Raw genomic sequence first — 20831 nt, 5'->3', positions numbered from 1 at the left:
TAGAAAAACCAAGTGTAACTGTTGCAATGCATGCTCTCCTAGAAGTGTTGGTCACAGATAACAGAACAGCAAGGAATTTCCTGAAGTCAAATGATATTCAACATATAAGGACAGCTCAATAACATCCAAGGGTTGGGCAGAAAACAGCAGTCCAAGCTTTGAAGGCAGGCTTAAAGAAACAGCCTACAGCATCATTATATACCAAACTGTCCCAGTTCCAGGACCACCCTACCCGCAACTGCAGGAGTAGCTCCAGCAGAGTTGCTAATGGGGAGAAGACTACGTACCAGGTTAAATCTGATCTTCCCAGATGTGGGGTGGGGGGTTGGGTGGTGGGGTTGATGGTAGCGTGAAGCAACATCAGGAGTGCCAATGCCAGACACAAGCTCCACTGAGCGAGAGAGACAGTTCACTCAGGGAATGAAGGTTTATGTTGAAACCAGAGGAATGGCTGTGCATGGGTAAGAGGCATGGTTGATGCTGATGTCTGTCCAGTGATGTATAACTTTCAGGTAGCTGCAATGGTCCTGAACAAGCACATGGACCATATGAAAGCTGCAAACTCACAAATGATGTGGGAGCAAAATGTGCCTTTCTGATTGTTCTGGAACCTATGGGTTCTCCCTCTCCCTCTCCATTCAGTATTGAGGATACCTCAGAACCTGAGAACCATGGAACACAGCAGATACCACCACCTCAGCATCTTTGTCCCCTGAAGAAGAGAATAAAGTTCTTCTAAGATGCTCTGGGCACCAGCCGTGAGTTACTGTTTGTTACACATTGCTCCTATCACCAAAATCTGACTCAGTATTAAAACACTCAAGGAGAAGAAATGAACTATGTCCTCAGACTCAGGAGGGAAGACATGCAATCATTTTAAAAAGGTCAGCCAGGTGGATGGCATAGAATATGAGTTCCCTCATTGGGGCTGTTAATCTGGTTCAATCAGGGAGCTCTGGCTGACAGGTATAAGCAGGAGTGGCAGACATCCTGTTCACTCTGAGAGCTCCCTCAGAGCAAGCTCTCAATCAGTGTCAAGAACTCTCCATGTGTGAATAAACACAGTGGCACAGTGGCTAGTGCTGCTGCCTCACACCATCAGGGACATGGATTTGATTCTACCCTGGGCGACTGTCTGTGTGGAGTTGCATGTTCTCCCCATGTCTGTTTGGGGTTTCCTCCAGTTGCTCTCATTTTGTTCCACAGTCCAATGATGTGCAGGTTAGGTGGGTTGGCCATGCTAAATTGCCCATAATGTTCAGGGATGTGTAGGCTAGGCAGATGAGCCGTGGGAAGTGCTGGGTTACAAAGGTAGGGGATCCTGTTTGGAGGGCTGGTGTGGACCCGGCAGGCTGAGTGGTACAGACAGGAATTTAAATGCCCTTCCTGTATTCAAACTTCCAAGAGGAAGGGTGTAAAATCCCATCCAATAATACAGACACGTTATAACATTGGGAAGTGAAAGCAGAATTATTTTTTCCAAAAGTGTGAAATTTGTAAATGTTAATGCTGAGCAGGATGCTGTGTGTTTCAAGGAGCATGAAAGGTTAACACTGGATGCAGTAAGAAATTAGGAAGGCATGTGGCATGTGGATTCATATTATAAAGGGCTTGGGCACAGGGCTAAAGACCTTTGGCTATAAATGTGTTCCACTATAAAGGGTTTTGTTGAGACTACATTTGAAATGCTGTGTGAAATTTTGGTCTCCGTATTGACTAGATTGATCCTACAGATGACAGTGAGGATCTGAGTAAATTGGACTGATATTCTCTAGTGATTTGAATCATAGATTCCCTACGGTGTGGAAACAGGCCATTCGGCCCATTGAATCCACACTGACCCAACCGTAACCCTGCATTTCCCAAAGCTAATCCAAAGCACATTCCTGGACCCTATGAGCAATTTAGCATGGCCAATACACTTAACTTGCATAACTTTGGACTGCGGTAGGAAACCGGAGCACCTTGAGGAAATCCACGCGGACATGGAGAGAATGTGTGAACTCTGCACTGGAATGTGTGAACTCTGCACTGGACTCCCGAGGCTGGGATCATACCCGGGCCCCTAGTGCTGTAAGGCAGTAGTAACCATGAACCACCACGATACTGTAAGAATGAGAGGTGATCTCAATGAGGCATAAAAGATTCTGAAGGAGCTGGACAGAGTTCCTTGGGCGGTCAACAAACTATAAAAAACAAATTAACTGAATGAGCTTAACGAGAAAACCCATGAACAAACATAGAATCCTGACAGAATGGAAAGAGACCATTTGGTCTATCAAATCTGCACCAACCCTCCAAAGAGCATCCCATCCAGATCTCTACTCATACATTTATCCTGGTTAATCCATCTAATCGATATGTCTTTGGCCTATGGGAGGAAACCAGGAAATCTGATGGAAACTCACACAGACACGGGGAGAATGCACAAACTCCACACAGGCAGTCACCCAAGGTTGGAATCCATCCCGGGTCCTGGTGCTGTGAGGTAACAGCGCTAACCACTGAGCTACCATAACCACTCAAGATTCACATTTAAACTTTATGACAATCAAACTAAAACCAACATCAATGAAATATGAATTAAAAGGCATATGATGATTGGTTAAAGCTATAATTGATAATTAAATAGCACATGGAAGAAAGAGCTCACTGATTCTACTGGTGGTCCCCTCATCATTCACGTCACTAATGTCAGCCATAAAACCTTTCAAAAATCTGGACGTGCACAGATTTTCAGCTCCTTTTCTCTGTAGGCTTAGCCACCAGTTCCAGCTAAACAGTAGCTTTACTCCGCAGTTACATTCAATTATCTGATTTTCAGTAAAATGCATATTTCTCAAGGTGCCTGTCAGCTCAGTTCCCAGAAACATAGAAAAGTCTTGTTGCAAAAGGAGGGCATTTGGCCCATTTGCGCATTCACCAGTTATCTGTGCATTTTAATTTAACGCCATTTTCCGGTACTATCCCTGCGCAACCTTATTTAAATAACTATCCAATGACATCTTGAATGCCTCAATTGAACTTGCCTACGTTTCCAGACAGTGCATTCCATAACCTAACAGCTCGCTGTGTGAAATTGTTTTTTTCTTTCACATCACCCTAATGTCTTCTGCAAAACACTGTTAAAGTGCACTCCGGTTTTCAATTCTTTTATGAGCAAGAGCTATTTTTCCCTATCTTTTCTGTTCATGATTTTGAAAAATTCCAACTAATCTGCCCTCAGCATTCTGAGCTCTGAGGAAAAATGTTCCAACTTCTCCATTCCATTGACATAAGTGAATTTTCAAGTCCCTGAAAATTTATAAACTATTACCGCACTCTCTCTAATGTGTTGACCTCCTTCCTGGAATTTAGTGGAACTCGTGCCTTAGACTGATACTGCATAACCTGACTACTCTTGTCCTTCTTAATGAAGCCTGGAATATTGTATGCTTTGTTAGCTGCTCACTCTATCTGCCTTGCCACCTTTAATTACTTGTGCACATATGTACCCAGCTCCCTAGTCAGAGAATCATAGCGATCTACAACATAGATAAAGGTCCTTCAGCCGTAGTCTATATTGACTTCAGCAAAGCGTTTTGAAAGATTTTGTGTCCAGCAGGCTAAGATAAAAGGTAGGGAGGAGGGACTTGGGGGAGGGGCGTTGGAAATGCGATAGGTGGAAGGAGGTCAAGGTGAGGGTGATAGGCCGGAGTGGGGGTGGGGGCGGAGAGGTCAGGAAGAAGATTGCAGGTTAGGTAGGCGGTGCTGAGTTCGAGGGATTTGACTGAGACAAGGTGGGGGGAGGGGAAATGAGGAAACTGGAGAGGTCAGGAAGAAGATTGCAGGTTAGGAAGGCGGTGCTGAGTTCGAGGGATTTGACTGAGACAAGGTAGGGGGAGGGGAAATGAGGAAACTGGAGAAATCTGAGTTCATCCCTTGTGGTTGGAGGGTTCCTAGGCGGAAGATGAGGCATTCTTCCTCCAACCGTCGTGTTGCTATGGTCAGGCGATGGAGTGGTTACCAAGTTTAGATCACATGGTATACTTGGAGAGCTAGCCACTTAAATACAAAATTGGCTCAAAGGTAGGAGACAGAGGGTGGTGGTGGAGGGTAGCTTTTCGGACTGGATGCCTGTGATCAGTGGTGTGTCGCAAGGAATCAATGCTGGGTCACTGCTTTTTGACAATTATATAAATGATTTAGATGTGAATGTAAGAGTTCTGGTTAGCAAGTTTGCAGATGACACCAAAATTGATGGTGTAGTGAACAGCAAATAAGCTTACCTCAGAGTACAAGGGGACCTTGTAGGCCGAAGAGTGGCAGAGACTGTTTAATTTAGATTAAGGTATGGTGCTGTAAGGCAAATAAGGGCAGGACTTATACACTTAATGGTAAGGTCCAGGGGAGTTTGTCAAACAGAGAGACCTTGGAGTGCAGGGTCATAGTTCCTTGACAGTGGAGTTGCAGGTAGATATGATAGTGAAGAAGGTGTTTGGTGTTTAGTGAAGAAAGCCTTTATTGGTCAATACATTGAGTACAGGAGTTCAGAAGTCATGTTGCAGCTGTTCAGGACATTGGTTTGGCCACTTTTGGAATATTGCGTGCAATTCTGATCTCACTACTATAGGAAAGATTTTGTTAAATTTGAAAGGGTTCAGAAAAGATCTACAAGGATGTTGCCAGGCCTGGAGGATTTGAGCTATAGGGAGAGGCTGAATAGACTGGGGCTGTTTTCTCTGGAGTGTCAGAGGCTGAGGGGTAACCTTATAAGAGATTTATAAAATCATGAGGGGCATGGATAGGGTGAATAGGTCTTTTCCCCAGGATTGGAGGGGGGTGGGAGTGGTCCAAAACTAGAGGGCATAGGTTTAGGGTGAGAGGAGAATGATTTAAAAGGGACCTAAGGGGCAACATTTAAAAGGCATCTGGATGGGTACATAAGCAGGAAAGATCTGGAGAGATATGGGCCCAATGCTGGCAGGAGAAAGTGAGGACTGCAGATGCTGGAGATCAGAGCTGAAAATGTGTTCCTGGGAAAGCGCAGCAGGTCAGGCAGCATCCAGGGAACAGGAGAATTGACATTTCGGGCATGAGTCCTTCTTCAGGAATGAGGATAGTGTGTCCAGGAGGCTAAGATAAAAGGTAGGGAGGAGGGACTTGGGGGAGGGGCTTTGGAAATGCGATAGGTGGAAGGAGGTCAAGGTGAGGGTGATAGGCCGGAGTGGGGGTGGGGGCGGAGAGGTCAGGAAGAAGATTGCAGGTTAGGAAGGTGGTGCTGAGTTCGAGGGATTTGACTGAAACAAGGTGGGGGGAGGGGAAATGAGGAAACTGGAGAAATCTGAGTTCATCCCTTGTGGTTGGAGGGTTCCTAGGCGGAAGATGAGGCGTTCTTCCTCCAACCTTCGTGTTGCTATGGTCTGGCGATGGAGGAGTCCAAGGACCTGCATGTCCTTGGTGGAGTGGGAGGGGGAGTTGAAGTGTTAAGCCACGGGGTGGTTGGGTTGGTTGGTCCGGGTGTCCCAGAGGTGTTCTCTGAAACGTTTCGCAAATAGGCGGCCTGTCTCCCCAATATAGAGGAGGCCACATCGAGTGCAGCGGATGCAATAAATGATGTGTGTGGAGGTGCAGGTGAATTTGTGGCAGATATGGAAGGATCCCTTGGGGTCTTGGAGGGAAGTAAGGGGGGAAGTGTGGGCACAAGTTTTGCATTTCTTGCGGTTGCAGGGGTGTGGACCTGACGAGGGAGTCACGGAGGGAGTGATCTTTTCGGAATGCTGATAGGGGAGAGGAGGGTTCGTTTGGAGGTGGCGGAAATGATGGCGGATGATATGCTGTATATGGAGGTTGGTGGGGTGGTAGGTGAGGATGAGTGGGGTTCTGTCCTGGTGGTGGTTGGAGGTGCGGGGCTCAAGGGCGGAGGAGCGGGAAGTGGAGGAGATGCGGTAAAGGGCATCGTCGATCACATCTGGGGGGAAATTGCGGTCTTTGAAGAAGGAGGCCATCTGGGTTGTACGGTATTGGAACTGGTCCTCCTGGGAGCAGATGCGGCGGAGACGAAGGAATTGGGAATATGGGATGGTGTTTTTACAGGGGGCAGGGTGGGAGGAGGTGTAGTCTAGGTAGCTGTGGGAGTCGGTCGGTTTATAGTAAATGTCCGTGTTGATTCGGTCACCCGAGATAGAAATGGAAAGGTCTGGCAAACAGAACTAGATTAATTAAGGATATCTGGTCAGCATGGATGAGTTGGACCGAATTGTCTGTTTACAAGCTGTACCACTCTTGGACTTTATGACATTCACGCTGCTCAACAAGAATAACCTAACTATTCTAATCCCTTTTTTCCAGCTTAGCCCATGGCTTTGTATGCCTTGAAATTGCAAATGCCCATTTAAATAATTCTTAAATGTTATGAGGGCTTTTGCCTTTACGACCCTTATAGGCAATGAGTTCCGTATTCCCACTGCCCTCATGTTTCCTCTAAACCTTCTGATCCTTACCCTGAATGTATGCCACCCTTGTCATTGATCCCTCCATCAAGGGGAAAAGTCCCTTTCTGTCTACCGCATCTATAACCCTCATAACTTTATACATCACAATCATGTCTTCTCTCAATCTCCTCTGCTCCATGGGAAACAATGTTAGTCTATCCAACCTTTCTTCATAACTGAAAATCTCTAGCCCAGGCAACATCCTGGTAACTGGCACCTACTCCAGTGCTATAACATCCCTCCGATTATGTAGATTCCAGAACTGAACACAATACTCTCATTGTGGCCTAACCAACATTTTGTACAATTTCAGCATCATCTCCCTGCTTTTAAACTCTATGCTTCAGCTGATAATGGCAATTGGACCACATGCTTTCTTAACTACTTTATCCACTAGTCCTGGTACGTAAAGGGACCGGTTTACACATACCTTTGACCCCTCAGTGCTTCTCAGGGTCCTACTATTTCTGTATACTCTTGGCTTGTTTGTGCTGTCCAGGTGCATCACGTCACAGTTATCCAGATTGAATTCCATTTGTCCCTGATCCACCCATCTGACCAGCCCATGTTCATCCTTATGAAATCTAAGGCCATCCTCTGGCTATTTACCATCTCACCAATGTTTGTGTAATTTGCAAACTTACTGATCAACTGTCTATACTTAAGCACCAATCACTTATATAAACTGTGAACAGCAAAGGCCCCAACACTGACCACTGTGAGACCCCAATGAACACAGACTTCCAGTCAGAAAACCACCTGTTAACCACCACCTTCTGCTTCCAATTGTGATCCAATTTGCCAAATTTTCTTGGATCCCATTGGCTCTTACCTTTGCTATCAGCATCCCCTACAGGATCTTATTAAAAGCCTTGCTGAAGACAAGTCGACTCCATCAATGACATTGCCCTCATCCACACACCTGGTCACTGCTTTGAAAAATTTCAGTTGGAGAAGCACCTTAAGCTCTCTCTGTTCGTCTGAGCTCCCCAGTGTCTTGCCATTCATTGAGTAATGAAAGAGGACTGGAGGATAGCCAATGTGGTATCGTTACTCAAAAATAGAGCAAGCGACAAAGGAGAAAACTATGCACCAGTTGGTTTAACCTTTGGTAGTGAAGCTATAGGAAGTAATTCTGAGGGACAGAGTTAATCGGCATTTGAAGAGGCAAGTTTTGTTCAAGGATAGTCAGCATTGTTTTGTTAAGGAAAAGGAATGTCTGACCAACTTGATTGAATTTTACAAAAAGATGACCAGGTGTGAAAATTAGGGCAATTCTATCCCTCCAACGTAGACCATGCCTTGTTCTTGATGAACTGAAACTTGTTAACTTTAAATTTTAAATGGTACGAGGGAGGAGTTCAAATGGTTTGTGTCAAATATTCACAATCATGAAATATAGCATTCGAGTTGAGAATCCTGCTTTGCAATGCAACCTGCAGTTTCTGCAGCAATTTCCCATTTAATGAGACTGAGGTTAGCTCACTTCCTTCATATCTCATGTCACTTCTGTTCACCGCCTACACATTATCATTTTACAGTGATACGCAGTAACCACTTTTTAGAAATGATATTTTGCTGCGAGGATTTACAAAAAGTCCTTTGGAGATCTCCCCAGCAGCAAATTTTCATGTTTTACTGATAACAGCGTTTGTATTTCAGCGAGGGTCCAGGATGAAGCTTTGTTGATCTGCTGTAGCTGGTGTCACTGCTCTGCCAGGTGGCAAACAGAACTATGTTTCCATGTAACTGGGTGCAGCTAAACTACTTCCTCACTGACTTTTTCTGTACGAGGGACATGAACTTGGACTGCAGTACAATCTTTCAGTATAAGGTAGGTCGTACTGAAATAGAAATAGAAAATCTTGGCAAAAGCCTATTACACAACCCACAATAATCCTAAATGACCCTAAGAAGGAATAGGTGAGAGCTTGTGTGACATGGGAAGAATGGATTTATGGCAGTTTATTGTGATTAGTCTGAAAGTGAAAAATACAATGCTGATAGACAATGAATAAGTTTCAGATCACTTCACTTTAATCTGCTGGAACAGGGTTCAATCCTCTATTACGGCCGACAGGGTGATTTCTGAGTTGAGGCCTGTAGTATATTGGAGTTCAGATCTACCATGGTAGTAGAACATATTCCTGTAAAAACTGCTGCAAACTTAGGGGAGAGTAAACTGGGATGTGATCTAATTTCCTAACAAAGGGAGTTACCTTCATATAAACAATCCAGTGACCCCCTTGAATACCAAACCCAGTGATCCCATAATAATAATCCAATCACTCCATCGCACAAAACCCAGAGTTCCCCATTATATAAAGTTTAGTGATTCCCATAATAAACCAGTTATCCCCATTATGCAAATCCCAGTGATCCCCATTATATAAAAACATATGATCATCATTACTGTATACACAACCCCGTGAGCCCCAGTATGTACAACTGAAGTGAACAACTCCAATGAATGAGACTTCACAGATCCAGTGATTAAATTTTGCACGGCCCATGTGAACATAAGTGAATAGATGTACACACAGCCCCAGTAAATGGGAATGTACACAACCCTAGGGAGCTGAATTTTACAGAAACCCAAAGAACATAACTCCAGTCATACACAATTCCAGTGAACAGAACTGGACACAGTTGCATTGAATGGTCTGATTGGGTGAATGCCATTACATTAGTGATGTGGAGGTGCTGCTGTTGGACTGGGGTGGACAAAGTTGAAAATCACACAACATCAGGTTATAGTTCAACAGGTTTATTTCGAACTAGAAGCTTTCAGAGCAAAGCTAGTGCTTCCAAATAAACCTCTTGGACTATAACCTGGTGTTGTATGATTTTCAACTTTTTTTTTAGTTCATTCATAGAATGAGGACGTCACCGGCCTGATCAACATTTATTGCCCATCCATAATTTGCCAGAGTCGGCCACATTGCTATGGGTCTGGAGTCACATGTAGGCCAGACCAGGTAAGGATTACGGTTTCCTCCCCTAACAGACATCAGTGAACCGATTGAGTTTTTCCAACAATCAATAATGTTTTATGGTCATCGTTAGACTCTTAATTCCTGGCTTATTGAATTCAAATTTCACCATCTGCCATGGCAGGATTCAAACCTGGGTTCCCAGGACATTACTTGGGTCTCTGGATTAACAGTCCAGCAATAATACCACTTGGCCATTGCCTTCATGATCATGAAGACTCACAGTAGGCCCCATTAATGCAGCAACCCCGAGAACTCTACTATTTACTGCCACCATTATAGACCCATCAAGTGAGTGACAATCTATAAAACCAGGGAAAAACTATAGCAGACAACCTTTTAACACTTTAAGAACTAGTTGAAAATGTGGGTGTTGAGCATCTGAGCAGTATAGTGATAGATTAAGAAAAGGTGCAAAAAGGTTGGTAGCACTCCAGGTAGAGAAGTCTCCAGGTTCAGACAGGATGCATCTTAGATTGCTGAGAGAGCAAATTGTGGAGCCATTGACAGAAATGTTGCAGGCATCTTGTGGGACTGGAGAATTGCAAATGTGACATTGTTTTTTGAGAAAGAGGCAAAGCATAACCCAGAAACTACCGACCTGTCAGCTAAACATCAATAGTGGGAAAACTGATGAGGCCAAAATACAGGATAAGATAAATATCACTTTAAGGAAAATATAATAATGCTGCTTTGTCATGTGCAGGTCGTGTCTGACAAATTTAACTGATTTCTTTGATGAAATCCTTTGATGACACAGGCAGTGGATGTTCATAGAATTGCTACAATGTGAAAAGAGGCCATTCAGTCCATCGAGTCTACACCAACCCTATTCCTACATTCACCATGGCATATCCACCTAGCCTGCACAACCCTGGAGTGTACGGGGCAATTTAACATGGCCAATCCATCTCACCGGCACATCTTTGGACTATGGGAGCAAACCAGAACACTCAGCAAAAACCCACACAGACATGAAATTGAAACTGGTCTCTGGTGCTGTGGGCGGCACGGTGGCACAGTGGTTAGCACTGCTGCCTCGCAGCGCCAGAGACCCGGGTTCAATTCCCGACTCAGGCGACTGACTGTGTGGAGTTTGCACGTTCTCCCCGTGTCTGCGTGGGTTTCCTCCGGGGGCTCCGGTTTCCTCCCACAGTCCAAAGATGTGCAAGTCAGGCGAATTGGCCATGCTAAATTGCCCGTAGTGTTAGGTAAGGGGGTAAATGTAGGGGTATGGGTGGGTTACGCTTCGGCGTGGACTTGTTGGGCCGAAGGGCCTGTTTCCACACTGTAAGTAATCTAATCTAATCAAATCAGAAATGTTTAGGATTGAAGAATCCTCGGCAGCATGGATTCAAAGCTGTCTAAAAGATGCAGAACAGGGAGGAAGTATAGATAGGCATTTCTCACACTGGAGACAAGTTGAAAGAGGGACAGCATGGTGGCTCAGTGGTTAGCACTGCTGCCTCACAGCACCAGAGATTCGGGTTTGTTGAGATTAGATTAGATTATTTACAGATTAGATTATCTTCGGCCCAACATGTCCACACCGACCTGCCGAAGCGCAACCCACCCATTCCCCTACATTTACCCCTTTATCTAACACTACGGGCAATTTAACATGGCCAATTCACCTAACCTGCACATCTTTGGACTGTGGGAGGAAACCAGAGCACCCGGTTTGATTCCACCCTTGGGTGACTGTCTGTGTGGAGTTTGCACATTGCCCCTGTGTCTGTGTGGGTTTTCTTTGGGTGCTCTTGTTTCCTCCTTCAGTCCAAAGATGTGCAGCTTAGGGTGGATTGGCCACGCTAAATTGCCCGTAGGGTCCAGGTGGATTAGTCATGGGAAATGCAGGGTTACAGGGATAGGGTAGGGATGGGTCTGCGTGTGATGCTGTTTGGTGGGTCGATGTGGATTCAATGAGCTGAATGGCCTGCTTATACTATGTAGGGATTCTCAGGGACTGGTGTTTGGATCCTTCCTTTTTCTGATTTGTATAAAAGATTTGAAGATGGGTGTTGAGGGCAAAATCTCTAAATTTGCAGATGATACTAAACTAGGGAGAATAGTGAATTATGAGGATGATGCTGAGCAACTTTAGAGAGACTAAATAGGCAGGTATCTGGCAGATTAATTTCAATGCAGAGAAATATCAGGTAATGCACGAGGATAGAAAAGACACAGTCAAAACATACAGGCTCAAGGGTCCAACTTTGAGGGGATACAGGACCAAACGGACGTCAATTTCACATGCATGATTCTCTGGAAGTGGTCATGCAAGTTGAAGCAGTTATTAAGAAGGCTTATAGGATCTTTGGGTTTATAAATAGAGGCAGAGAGTATAAAAGCTAGATTCTGTACCTCGACAGGTCATTGGTCAGAAACAATGCAGAGGCATTGTGTTTGCTAGCACTGTCGGGTACAGAAGAAGTAAGTCATGGGCATTTATGCAGAGACAGTGATGACCTTTGGAGTATTTGTGTTCAGTTCTGGGCAACTTGTTTAAGGAAAGGTGTTAAAGCCCCGGAGAGAATTTAAAGGAGATTTACTAGAATGATAACAGGGATGAAAGTTTTTAGATACAGGAAAGATTAGAGAAATTGGCCTTATCCTCCTTGGAACAGAGAAGATTAAGAGGTGTTTGTTTTATTGAAGTGTTCAAAATTATATAAAATTTTAACAGGGTAAAGAGGAAGCTGAAAATGTGTTGCTGGAAAAGCGCAGCAGGTCAGGCAGCATCCAAGGACCAGGAGAATCGATGTTTCGGGCATGAGTCCTTCTTCCTGAAGAAGGGCTCATGCCCGAAACGTTGATTCTCCTGCTCCTTGGATGCTGCCTGAACTGCTGCGCTTTTCCAGCAACACATTTTCAGCTCTGATCTCCAGCATCTGCAGACCTCACTTTCTCCTCGAGGGTAAAGAGGAATACCTGTTCCCACTAGTTGGTAAGTCAGTAACTAGGGGTCACAACTTCAAGACTGGCAGCAAGAGAGTGAGGAAAGCGATGAGGAGAAAGTTCTTTACTCAGAGAGTTGAAATGCATTGCCTGGGAGAGTGGTGGAAATGGTTTCCATATGTGGTTTCAAAAGAGAGCTGGATATGTATTTGAAAGTGATTATTTCGAGGGCTGTGGAGATAGAGCAGGTGAATGGGACTAACTGGGTAGCTCTTTCAGGAGCTGACCCAGAAATGATGGATCGAATGCCCTCCTTTTGCATTGTAAAACTACAGTGCCAGAAAGGTCCAGTGAGCCACATGACATGCAACAGCAATTAACCCCATTATAATTCTTTTTGTTCAATCAAGGAATGTGGATTTCATTATCGGAGTCCATCGCAAATAGGCCCATTTATTGCCCATTCCTAGGTGCCCTCTAGAAGGTGGTGGTGACTGCCTTCTCAAATTGCTGCAGTCCATGAGGTGTGGGTAGACCTACAGTGCCATTAGGGAGGGAATTCCAGGGCTTTGACCCAGCAATATGAAAGGGTATATTTCCAAGTTATGATGTCTCTCAGTATCTGCTGCTGCTGTCTTCTAGATGGTAGAAAGTGGAGGTTTACAAGATACTGTCAGAGGAACCTTGATGAGTTACTGTAGCAAATGTTGAAGATGATGGATGGGCTGTCAATCAAAGGGGCTCCTTTGACCTGGACGGTAATAACATCATAGAGTCATACAGTATAGAAACATGCCCTTTGGCCCCATGTCTAACTAACCAGCAAACTACACCAAAAACCAAAGAACTTGCAGATGCTGGAAATCAGAAATTGGTGGGAAAATGCAGCAAATCAGGCAGTATCTGAGGAGAGAAAGCAAATTTAACATTTTGAGTCCAGTGACCCATTCTGAAGAAGGGTCACTAGAACTGAAATGTTAACTTCTGCCTTCTCTCCACCGGTGCTGCCGGATCTGCTGAGTTTTTCCAGTAATGTCTGATTTTGTGAGCATACCGTACTAATCTCATAGCCGACTATGCCTTAGCAATTTAAGTGGGCTTGTCCAGATGCTTCTTAAATGTTGCAAGGTTACCTGCCTCCGTCACCCTCTCAGCCAACATGTTTCGCATTTCTGCCACTCTTTGGGGTTAAGCTTCTTGAGCGCTATTGCAGCTACACAAACCCAGCCATACGGTGAGTATTTCATCACGCTCCTAACTTGTGTCTTGTGGATGGTGGGCTGCTCTTGGGGAGTCAGGAAGGAAGTTATTTGCTGCAGAATTCTTAATCCCTGCTCTGCTCTTGTAACCACTGGATTTATATTGCTAGTCCAGTTCAGTTTCAAGTCAATGAAATTCCCAGGATTGTGGGAAATTCAGTAATGGTAATGTCGCTCAATGTTAAGGGAAGATAGTTTGATTGTCTCTTGTTGGAGACAGTCATTGCAGACACTTGTGTGGTGTGAATGTTGCTTGCCATTTATTGAGTCAAGCCTGGATGTTGTTCAGGTCTTGATGCATTTTGACATGGACTGTTTCAGTATCTGAAGATTTGTGAATGGTGCTGAACATCAGTGAACAATCCCCACTTCTGACCTTATGGAGGGGAGGTTGCTGATGAGTAGCTTTGGTTGATGGTTGGGCCTAAGACACTACCCCGAGGAACTCCTGCAGAACTGTCCTAGACCAGAGATGACCAACTCACAACAATCACGACCATCTTCCCTTTGTGCTAGGAATGACTCCAACCTGCAAAGAGTTTTCCCCTGATTCTTATTGACTCCAGTTTTGCTAGGGTTCCTTGATACTGCACTTGATGAAACGTGGCCCTGATGTCAAAGACAATCACTGTGTCCTCACCTCTGGAATTCAGCTGTTTCATCCATCTTTGAGTCAAGGCTTTTATGAGGTCAGGAACTGAGTGGTGCTGGCAGGACCTGAACTGAGTGTCACAGAGCAGATTATTGTTGAGCAGGTGCTGCTTGTTAGCACTGTTATGGACAGAAGGGGAGAAGGAGCAGGCATTTATACAGAGACAATGATGAAGACGATGACTTTTGGAATATTGCGTGCAATTCTGGTCTCCTTCCTATTGGAAGGATGTTGTAAAACTTGAAAGGGATCAGAAAAGATTTACAAGGACGTTGCCAGGGTTGGAGGATTTGAGCGAAAGGGAGAGGCTGAATAGGCTGGGGCTGTTTTCCCTGGAGCGTTGGAAGCTGAGGGTTGACCTTATAGAGGTTTATAAAATCATGAGGAGCATGGATAGGGTAAATAGACAAGGTCTTTTCCTTGGGGTGGGGGAGTCCAGAACTAGAGGGACATAGGTTTAGGGTGAGAGGGGAAAGATATAAAAGAGACCTAAGGGGCAATGTTTCACACAGAGAGTGGTACGTGTGGAATGAGCTGCCAGAGGAAGTGGGGGAGGCTGGTACAATTACAACATTTAAAAGGCATTTGGTTGGGGATATGAATAGGAAGGGTTTGGAGGGATATGGGCCGGGTGCTGGCAGGTGGGACTAGATTAGGTTGGGATATCTGGTCGGCATGGACGGGTTGAACTGAAGGGTCTGTTTCTGTGCTGCACATCTCTATGACTCTAATTATTCAGTGTAGTTGATGAAGAGGATATTTGGAGTGGATGATGGAGAGGGTAAGTGGAAAGGGCATTTAGTCAGAGGGAGAGGTGGTGAGTGCATTTATTTCGAAGTGGTGATGAAGATAGTATTTTTTTTCAAAGGGGTCATGGAGAAGATATTTTTTGAGCGGAGTCTAAAGAGGGTATTTATTTATTCAAAACAGTGATAGAGAGGGTACTCATTCAAAGGAGTGAAAGCTTGGGTATTTAATCAGTGTCAAAACAAAGGACAGGGTATTTGTTCCAAGGATTCTGGATTAGTGGTGCTGGAAAAGCACAGCAGTTCAGGCAGCATCCGAGGAGCAGGAAAATCGACGTTTCGGGCAAAAACCCTTCATCAGAAGCACAGGCAGAGAGCCTGAAGGGTGGAGAGATAAATGAGAGGAGGGTGGGGGTGGGGAGAAAGTGGCATAGAGTACAATAGGTGAGTGGGTGTGGAGATGAAGGTGATAGAAAGTTTGTGAGAAGATTTGTAGCTCGGGTGCTCGTTGCTGTGGTTCTGTTCGCCGAGCTGGGAATTTGTATTGCACGCGTTTCGTCCCCTGTCTAGGTGACATCCTCAGTGCTTGGGAGCCTCCTGTGAAGCGCTTCTGTGATCTTTTCTCCGGCATTTATAGTGGCCTTTCCCTGCCGCTTCCGGTTGTCAGTTCCAGCTGTCCGCTGTAGTGGCCGGTATATTGGTCCTGGACCATCAACCTTGGCACATCGACCTGGACCCCATATACCGGCCACCACAGTGGACAGCTGGAACTGACAACCGGAAGCGGCAGATTCAAACCACTATAAATGCCGGAGGAAAGATCACAGAAGCGCTTCACAGGAGGCTCCCAAGCACTGAGGATGTCACCTAGACAGGGGACGAAACGTCTGCAACACAAATTCCCAGCTCGGCGAACAGAACCACAACAATGAAGGTGATAGGTCAGGGAGGAGGGTGGGGGAAGGTAACAAAGAGTACAATGGGTGGATGTGGTTGGGGATGAAGGTGATAGGTCAGAGAGGAGGGTGGAGTGGATAGGTGGAAAGAAAAATAGGCAGGTAGGACAAGTCATGGGGACAGTGCTGAGCTGGAAGGTTGGAACTGGGGTAAGGTGGGGGAAGGGGAAATGAGGAAACTGGTGAAGTCCACATTGATGCCCTGGGGTTGAAGTGTTCCGAGGCGGAAGATGAGGCGTTCTTCCTCCAGGCGTCTGGTGGTGAGGGAGCGACGGTGAAGGAGGCCCAGAACCTCCATGTCCTCGGCAGAGTGGGAGGGGGAGTTGAAATGTTGGGTCATGGGGCGGTGTGGTTGATTGGTGCGGGTGTCCCGGCAATGTTCCCTAAAGTGCTCTGCTAGGAGGTGCCCAGTCTCCCCAATGTAGAGGAGACCGCATCGGGAGCAACAGATACAATAAATGATATTGGTGGATGTGCAGGTAAAACTTTGATGAATGTGGAAGGCTCCTTTAGGGCCTTGGATGGAGGTGAGGGAGGAGGTGTGGGCGCAGGTTTTGCAGTTCCTGTAGTGGCAGGGGAAGGTGCCAGGACGGGGTGGTGGGTTGTTTGGGGGCGTGGACCTGACCAGGTAGTCACGGAGGGAACGGTCTTTGCAAAAGACGGAAAGGGGTGGGGAGGGAGATATATCCCTGGTGGTGGGGTCTTTTTGGAGGTTGCGGAAATGTCGGCAGATGATTTGGTTTATGCGAAGGTTTGTAGGGTGGAAGGCGTTCTGTCCATGTTACGGTTGGAGGGGTGGGGTCTGAGGGCGGAGGTGCGGGATGTGGACGAGATGCGTTGGAGGGCATCTTTAACCACGTGGGAATGGAAATTGCGGTCTCTAGAGAAGGAGGCCATCTGGTGTGTTCCGTGGTGGAACTGGTCCTCCTGGGAGCAGATATGGCGGAGGCGGAGGAATTGGGAATACGGCATTCCATGTTTGCAGGAGGTAGGGTGGGAAGAGGTGTAATCCAGGTAGCTGTGGGAGTCAGTGGGTTTGTAAAAAATATCGGTGTCAAGTCGGTTGTCATTAATGGAGATGGAGAGGTCCAGGAAGGGGAGGGAGGTGTCAGAGATGGTCCAGGTAAATTTAAGGTCAGGGTGGAATGTGTTGGTGAAGTTGACAAATTGCTCAACCTCTTCGTGGGAGCATGAGGTGGCGCCAATGCAGTCATCAATATAGCGGATGAAGAGGTGGGGAGTGGTGCCAGTGTAATTACGGAAGATGAACTGTTCTATGTAGCCAACAAAGAGACAGGCATAGCTGGGGCCCATACATGTGTCCATGGCTACCCCTTTGGTCTGGGGGAAGTGGAAGGGTTCGAAGGAGAAATTGTTAAGGGTGAGGACCAGTTCGGCCAAACAAATGAGAGTGTCGGTGGAAGGGTACTGTTGGGGACGTCGGGAGAGGAAGAAACGGAGGGCTTGGAGGCCCTGGTCATGGCGGATGGAGGTGTAGAGGGATTGGATATCCATGGTGAAGATGAGGTGTTGGGGGCTGGGGAAACGGAAGTTTTGGAGGAGGTGGAGGACGTGGGTGGTGTCTTGAACGTATGTGGGGAGTTCCTGGACTAGGGGGATAGGACAGTGTCGAGGTAGGTAGAGATGAGTTCAGTGGGGCAGGAGCATGCTGAGACAATGAGTCGGCCAGGGTGGTCAGGCTTGTGGATCTTGGGAAGGAGATAGAACCGGGCAGTGCGGGGTTCTCGGACTATGAGGTTGGAAGCTGTGGGTGGGAGATCTCCTGAGGCGATGAGGTTCTGTATGGTCTGGGAGATGATGGTTTTTACCTTCTACCTATTTGTCCCAAGGAGGCATTCCAAGAGGGCATTTATTTAGAGCAGGTGAACAAGAGGATATTAATTTTGAGGGGAAATTGAGAGGGCATTTATTCAGAGTATGTGATAAAGAGGGTATTTTCTCAGTTGCTGGGGCTCTGTGACTGCAGCCTCTTTGATATGAGTCAGATAGCAACACATTATGCAGCCCTGACAACTCAGATTCAAGCTCTGAAAATTACTCATACTGCATTAAGGGGAGAGTCATTCTGCACAGATTTTCTACCTACTTCTTTTTTAATTAGTTGAAAGATAGCAGCATGACTCACTGGCATAGCGAGCTGGAAATCAAGCCCCAAAACTCCTGGAGTCATCAAAAATTTAAAAATTGTATCAACATATGCAAAGTCCTCAATATTCACCTTGTGATTATGCCCAGATTAATAGAAAACATGAACCAGGTTTCTGTGTGAAGTGACTCCACAGAGGCCAGCATCCTGTCACCAAATCACCCTTTATTCACATGTGCAGAGTGTTTGATACTGGTCCGGCTTCCTCAGAGGCAGCTCTCAGTGACTTGGACCAGGTTCACAGCCCCAATCAGGGAACTCATATTCTATGAGGTTCACCTGGCTGACCTTGTTGCAATCATTAAATCCCCTCCCCCAAAGTCTGGGCACATAGGTCTATTCTTTTTCTTGTAGCCTCTCCAGGAGCATCTTTGCACCAGGTCCAATTCCTCAACTCAGCCTCAGATACACACAGCATGTACCAGACTGCAGCCAGAACGTGTTGGAAGAAATTCATCCTCTTCTTCAGGCAGTAAAGATTTCAAGGCTACAACATCTACCATGTCCATCTCAGAGTGTGAGGTTTCTTCGATACCACCAGACAGAGGGGGAGAACACCTTTCCAGCTGTTCTGAGGGGCCAAATAGGTTTTGTTCCTGCCCCATTTGTGAGTTTGCAGTTTTCATGTGGTCCATGTGCTTGTTCAGGATCAACTCCCCTACCCAAGCTTTGTATATCATGGGACCTATATCTTACCTATGCAAGGCCATTTCCGTGGTTTCGACACCAGACTTTGTCCCCTGACGTTAATTGTCTGTCTCACCTAGCGGAGTCTTGTGTCCAGAATTGACATTCCTGATGCCGTTTCATGCTCCCCACCCACTCCTCAAAGGTATGGAAGGATCAGATTTAATTTGGTGTAGAGTTTTCTCTCAATAAGCAACTCTGCTGGAGCTCTCCCTGTGGTTGCGTGAGGCATGGTCCTATAATCAAACAGCAACTGAAAAACTTTCATATCAACTGCATATGTCAGCTATTTCTTTACAGTTTGGACTGCACTTTCTGCCAGACCATTGGACAATGGATGCATGGAACTGTCCTTTCATGCTGTATGCCAATTGACTTTAGGAAATACTCAAATTCCCTGCTGGTAAATGATTCACCTTTGTCTGTGACCAATACTTCCAGGAGCAGCCCATGTATTGCAAAAGATGCTCACAGCTTTTGACGAAAGAACTCAATGCACATCCAACCACTGAGAGAGCATTCACAATGACTAAGAACATTAATCCCATGAAAAGGCTGACATAGTTGATGTGTAATGGAGTCGAGGGTTTACCTGGCCATTCCCACGAATGTGGGGGAGCTGCTGGCTGTAATTTTGTCCTTGCTGGCATTCTGAGCACTGCCCCAACAATGTGGCTATTAGACTTTTAGATAAACATATGAATATGTAAGAAATGGAGGGATGTGGGCCAAGGCCAGGCAGCAGGGATTAGTTTCATTTGGTGTCGTGTTCAGCACAACATCATGGGTCGATGGGCCTGTTCCTGATCTATGTTCTTTATTGGTCTTTTCTGCTATCAGCACCCCATCCAGATAAATGGCATTCTGGGATGGATCTTGTAAAATGTTCTCCATAGGCCACTGAAATAACTCCACAGGGGCTGGTATCCCATCACCCTTTATTTACACGTGCACTGTACTTGACATTGGCCCAGCTTCCTCAGACCAAGCTTTCAGAGTGAACAGAGTCTCTGGCGCTCCAGGTTTTTTTGCAGGGATTAAATCAAAATCCTGTTTTTTTTACCTCTTTACCCCCACACTCCCGCCTAACTGCGGTAGTGCTTATTTTTCCCCAGCACCCATGCTGTGTGTGTGCAGGTGTGAGGCACAGTGTGAGACACAAGGTGTACGAATCTTTATTCAATTTCCACCACCAGGAAGATAGGAAAACACCCGAGTGGCGATTGACAAACACTGCCCTTCACATCAAAGGGCAATGCTGTGTGATCAAACAATGAAGGGGAGGGCAGGGATTAAATCAAAATAGAGTTGGAGGGGGAAATAATGCACTCCACTCCCAACACTCCAGTTTATATCTGTCAGTCAGGACTCCCTGATTGGCGCAGGTAACAACCAGGGAACTTATATTCTATGAAGTCCATCTGGCTAACCTCATTACAATCACTATACCATTTTTAACAAGAGCTGCAAATAGATTGTAGCCACAGGTAAATAATCTTGAAATGCCAACATATAGTTCTTCTACTTAAAACTCTTGCCCTCTTCTTAAAAAACAACCCTTCACACACATACAGGTAGCCTCAAATAGATAGAAAAAATTGTTGTTATGGATATACAGAAAAACAAGACTGGGGAAGTAATCCAGTGGCCTTAATTAACATGGTTCACTGAGTTGACTCTTCTGCTTGGCAGGATGTTTTGTTCCTCAATTTCTTTTCACAAGTGATTGATACACTAATTCCAAAGTCTCTCAGTTACTGGTTAGTGGTCAGCTTAATCAACAACTGGTGAGGGTAAAGAAACAAGCTTTAACATCTTTAGGTATCTTACTGGAGGAGGACAAACCTTTTTCCTTTGTGGCAGTCCAAAGGCTTCTGACAGTATTGTTCATATCCACAAGCGGTTCTTGCTACTCAGGAGCCTATCAGATAGTTGTTGTCAGGCAAATGACCTTTGTCATCCACAACTGGTAATCGGCAACATTGAGCTGGCTGAATCTT

General features: G+C 45.7%; 1 protein-coding gene across 3 annotated transcripts in view; it reads left to right on the top strand.

Moving 5' to 3' along the window:
• The window catches only part of LOC122559935 (uncharacterized), a 232077-nt gene that overhangs the window by 32444 nt on the left and 178802 nt on the right, over nt 1-20831 (top strand). The window contains exon 2 of one of the 3 annotated variants that reach the window (XM_087995010.1): nt 8136-8307. The exons of 1 other annotated variant lie outside the window; for it this stretch is intronic. The gene's annotated coding sequence lies outside the window, so the exon portion shown is untranslated. Of the gene's footprint in view, nt 1-8092; nt 8308-20831 lie in introns of those variants that run through there. One more of the 3 variants, XM_087995011.1, reaches the window with a different exon arrangement.

This window comes from Chiloscyllium plagiosum, unplaced genomic scaffold (genome assembly GCF_037043375.1).
Source record: "Chiloscyllium plagiosum isolate Xiang-an unplaced genomic scaffold, Cpla_swu_hap1 HiC_scaffold_15, whole genome shotgun sequence".
NCBI lineage: Eukaryota > Metazoa > Chordata > Chondrichthyes > Orectolobiformes > Hemiscylliidae > Chiloscyllium > Chiloscyllium plagiosum.
The sequence above is the reverse complement of the archived record's forward strand: the minus strand, read 5'-3'. Positions and strand labels throughout refer to the sequence as shown.